We start from the raw sequence: 5,265 nt of genomic DNA, 5'->3' as shown, positions 1-5,265 counted from the left end.
TTTTTTTTTTTTTTTTTTTTTTTTTTAAAGCACACAAGGGAAAAAAATGCAGCGTTTTGGAGATTTTGGCTTTTTGAACCTCTGTGCAGAGCACTATGTCCCTTCCCTGGTGTCCACGGTGGCCCGCACGATGGCCCGGCTGCCTGCGTGTTCTCCCAAATTGCCACTGACAGCTGCCAAATTAATTCGTGGAGGAGCCCTCAGCAGGCAGAGTCTGGATTTAGGGGCTACACTGGACCCTCTACATGACATCTTGCACCCACGACTAAGACACAATTGTTCCAGCAACACAGGTCTGGCTGGCTCCCCTTTTTCTGCTGCTTTTTTTTTTTTTCCTTCTCCTCCCCTCTTCCCACCCAGGTGAGGGGAAAGGGAGCTGAAGGATGATACTCACATATTGGTGATAAGCTATAGCAATGTTATCAAAAGTCTGATCATAAAACTAATTGTTGGGACCACGCAATCACGGGGCAGTTCAGTTCAGCTTGACTGCCCTAATGGTACCTACAAAACCTGTAGCATGTAGTAAGGAAAAGCAGCATTTTTAAAAAAAGATCAAGGCATCATTTATTTTTACTGACAATCAGGAAATCCCAGACACTTGGGATCTCATGTATTCCCCTTGCAGAAAGCTTTCAGTACAAATTTCCTCAGTTCCACACAATTTAGCCTGTAATTTGGGATTAATTGAGGGGATAAACTGAGGTTAAAAAGCCTGATCCATACTCCTTTCCTGTTCTCTCACCAGAGCAAACGGGCCCATCACATCTTTTTCCTGCAGATGGATGTGGCTGGTGGACAACTGCTCAGCAGAGCACATGCGTGGGCTATTAATACCTAGAGGGGAGGATTAAAAATAACCAGGTCTGCGCCTGGTTTCTGGTTTGTGAAGGACAGGCATTGATATCCGAGGGGGCTGGTGATGGAAGCCAGCTTCCCCGGGGCGCTGCGGCCCAAGCGAGCGGGAGTTGCTGAAATTTCCCCCAGTGAAATAGCAGCCCCGGGAGGAGCACGTGCTCCGAGCGAAGGGAGGATGGGGGGGGCTGGAGTAATGCCTACTCCAGAGGGGTGCTGGGCACGGGGAAGCTCACCGTGGCTTTCCCACACCTACGCCTGGCTTGCCAACCCACTGCACTACTGAGCCTTGGGAAATACCACCACCCCTACGTGCAGTGGTTGATTAAGCCCTAGATTAAATGCTTAGTCACCAGAGCCTATAAAATGGTTTTTAGCAGCTAGGACAGAAGATGAGGGTGGGAAGTGGTGATGAGCCCGAGTTCCTCTCTGCTCGCTGGCTCGGGGCTGCTCCCTCAGACAAGTGCCCATGGGTAGAATTGGATTTGTGGTGTGGTTTTGGCTGCCCATTATGAAAGATCTCACCATCCGTGTTCGCCGCCTGCGATGGGGCCCGTGAACCAGAGAGCTGAGATCACAGCAATGGCGAGGAGAGCTGCTCCCAGTCCTACTTTTGGGCTCAGAGCAGAGGTTTTCCAGCAGCTCTGAGCTGCACAGGACATACTGCTTTTAAAGCGTCGGTATTCAGGTGTTACGCTCCTGAGGAAGCCAAGGAGTGTGTTGTCAATACTGGAGGGTGCAGGATGAGGCCTTCCCAGGGCTGATATTGTGAAGCACCAACCCAGGGGCAGCTGTAGAATCTGACAGAATTTGAATTCCTAATCCTCGCGATCTTCGCTGCATCCTTCCCACCTGCCAGCCGACTCCCTTTCTCTGTGCTCTGCCTGCAGAGCACCCGCGCTTCTTCAGGATGAAGCACTTTGGCTGCTTTGACCCCAGATTGGATTAAAAACAGCATTCAGGCCCAAAAAAGGTAGCCTCCCCTCCCCGTGCAGCACCCTATCAACTGGCAGGAATGCCTGCATCTACAGTTGTGTTGCCTTTCTGGCAATAGACTACTCTGAGGGAGGGAAATGAAAGGGTGGGAGTTGCTGTGTTATTACCAGGTAACGCAAGAAGCACAGGAGAACAGAGTGTTCAGGATACATAAATAATAAAAGATGTGCTGCAGAGCAAGGGCATGCCTAGTGCTTGCTGAGAGGCTTAGCAGCGAGCTGGAAGGATGCACTGGGTTCATCCCGCATGACCCCGGCTCACTGCAGAAACTAGGAGCAGAAAAACAGCCTGGAATATCATGGGAGCCCTGGGCCGTTTGCAGGCGATGGGTAATAAACCGTGTGAGGTAAAATTGCCATGGAAACACTGTACCGGCTGGGTTCAGCCCAGAGGCTCTTCAGCAGATCGACAGAGCTAATCCGGTTTGTTGTGGGCGAGGATTTGGTCTGCGGTACCAGATTGCTGAGGATGCTAACGTGATCATACAGCTATTTTCTGGTTCTGATGGGCAGTGACATCGCTGCCTGCTTAGACATTCTTCTGTGGGGAAAAAAAAAAAAATAATTAAACACATTGATAAGAAGATGGGTGTTATTGTTCACGGGTATGATACTGAGATGCTGCAAACCCAACCCTGCCAGGAGGACAGGTGCATTTAACTGTGCAAAGGAGAATGGGATATGCTCTAAATCCCTTGCAGCTCCTCCAGCCCAACCATGACCCTCCCCCTGACCGTTCCCAACTCCCCCAGATCCCTCAGCGCTGGCTCAGCCCGACTCTTCAACCCCTCCAGGGATCCCGGGGACTCCCCCCTGCCCTGGGCAGCCCATTCCAACGCCCAACAGCCCCTTCTGCACAGAAATCCTTCCTCAGAGCCAGCCTGACCCTGCCCTGGGCAGCTTGAGGCCATTCCCTCGGGGCCTGGCGCTGGCTCCTTGACTCCAGAGACTCATCTCCATCTCTCTGTACCCTCCTTTCAGGTTTTTTACATAACTGCAGTTTTGTACATAACTGCAAATCCCAAACAGGAGCTATGTCTTATTAACGAGTCTCTAATTTACATGATTCTGTTTACATTAGAAGAAAACTCTCATTTGGGGGGAGCAGACAATTACCTGCTATTTCACAGTATAATTGCAATTATATGTGATATAATTGTGATATAATGTGGCAACTCTGGGGTTGGTAACAGCAGCACAGAGAGCTTTCCCTGAGAAGCAGGAGCATGGGCTCACACACATGCATCTCTGGATGCACACACTCGTTTTGGCTCGGAAGAAGCCATTTCCCCCAGCTGAGCCCTGCCGCAGTCCCCGCTGGCTCTGGCGGCTCCCAGCACACGAGCCGGCAGCTGCCAGCAGCCTGTCAGCCCTTCTCCTTCCTCCCAGCCTGGCTCGCTTTCAGCGCTGGCGGTGTGGCCTCTCCGGTGGTTTTTAGCCCCCAGCCTGTTTACTGCTGGGCCGCGCACGCTGTGCCTCCATTAGACAAAACGATACGTCGGGGTCAAAACTTAGAAATGTTGGTTTTCCTTCACTTGCAGATTAATTTCCTATTTTCTGGCTTTCCTCCATGGCCATAAGGACTGGAAATTTTGTTGTTAGTGATAGGTGGAATGTGGGAGAGAGGCAGGTTGACAATAGCCTGTCAGCTCTGCGCAGGCCCTGAGAAGCAGCAAGGCGTTGATGAGAAACAGGCCTTGGGAGAAAGATAAGAAACTGCTAAGTTGTGCCATGGTGGCAGGAAAAACGGAGAGCTGCAACCCTGATCTGTGGGAAAGCCCAGGCCTGCCAGTGATGCGAGAGGGAGGCCTGAGCGCCATGCTGGGCCTCGGGCCTTGTGGGCCACTGTCGGCGGGACTCGGCCGGGCCGGGCCTCCCGCGGGCCCAAGATGTCAGCACTGGCCCAGATGTGTGCTGGACCAGCTCATGGGCACGTCCCGGGATGGTGACACAGCCCGTCAGCGCATCAAAGTCAGTGATGACAGAGTGTGCAAAAGCCACCTTCTCAACTGCTGCCCTCATGATGTGCTCTCTGGAACTAGAATGGATCTTGGAGAATGTCTGAAGGTACATGAGCTGGCAGTATGGGCAGACTACGAAATAGCGTCCCAGGATCAAGCCTTCTTCTTTGAGCTTGATGCAATGGACCACCTGCAGTCATTTATTGCAGACTGTGACAGGAGAACAGAAGTGGCTGTGAAAAGACTAGCAGAAACCCAAGAAGGGATCAGAGCTGAAGTTGCAGCTAAAGCTGAGAGAGTTCATGAATTGAATGAAGAAATTGGGAAACTGCTGGTCAAAGTAGAACAGCTTGGAGCTGATGGGAATGTGGAAGAATCTCAAAAAGTAAATGGAACTTTACAATCGGCGGAGGTGAGCCCACTAGTCCGGAGAAGTAACTGAAGGCACCTGGAGAGAAGGTGAGCAGCTGGGGACTAAAGATGGGGGAGATAATTTCCACAGAAAAAAAGTCTATTTTATATATTTTGATAAGAATTCTGGAGAAGATGGGAGTCAAATATGAGGAAAAGCTGACACGTACTTTGCTTATTTGGTGCAGAAGGCGTGGGGTCCCTGCTGCATCATCTTGAACTACACGGCAACGGGTAAAGGAATCCCTGAAACAGTTAAAACCTGATGGGACTGCCACAGCAGCTGCAGCCGCTGCCACCTCACCTCGTGGATCCGAGTCTCGGACAGATCCTACAGCTGTGCCTGAGACGCCCACAGAAAAGCCGTGAGCCCCTTCCACATGCCCACTGCCTGCCGATGAGGACTCGCCCCAGTCGCCAGAACGCCCCACAGCACCAAGACGTTTCCTGTCAGATTTATCTGAGGACACGGACACGTGTTCTGAACCCCTGAGGCAAGCTTTATAGGCTGGGTCTTTGGACTGTGATAATCGTTTAGATCCTGACCCTGTAAATCCTACAAGAGAATCTGGCCTGTGTCCTCCCTTAGCTGGGGATGATCCGTGGGTAAAAGTGAGGCAAGAAGCCTTGGTGCAAGGGCATGGGGACATGGCGAGGAGGACTGTTGCTCCTGTGATTTATGAACCGGACCATCAGGCACATTGGGAAGGACTGCATTTTTCTGTTATTAAAGAACCACAGAAAAGCATTAATGAGCATTAATTTCTGATGGTCGGTACACTAAAGGCCTTGATTTAAAAACAAAGAAGGTGGAATTCTCCGCATACACCACATACTCAACAAGCAATGGCTTTATATGCTCTTAATGGTGTTTTGATGTTTGTAGTATTTGTCATTTTATGTTGTGTGGGTATTAAGTGTAAGGGGCCCCTTTGTGTGGTTGTGTGATTGTTTTGTGTGTGTGTGAGATGCAGCCCAGCTGCAGCTGCGGAGTTCTCCATAATTTAGTCAGTGTTGGTCAGGTGTAGATCTGTGGTAAATGA

At 50.8% G+C, this 5,265-nt stretch overlaps 1 pseudogene; it reads left to right on the top strand.

Moving 5' to 3' along the window:
• The window catches only part of LOC113482554, a 7,302-nt pseudogene extending 2,424 nt beyond the window's left edge, over positions 1–4,878 (top strand).
• The last annotated feature ends 387 nt before the right edge of the window (positions 4,879–5,265 follow it).

This window comes from Athene cunicularia (genome assembly GCF_003259725.1).
Source record: "Athene cunicularia isolate RWA chromosome 1 unlocalized genomic scaffold, athCun1 chr1_part1, whole genome shotgun sequence".
Lineage (NCBI taxonomy): Eukaryota > Metazoa > Chordata > Aves > Strigiformes > Strigidae > Athene > Athene cunicularia.
This window is presented reverse-complemented; position numbering and strand designations above follow the sequence as displayed.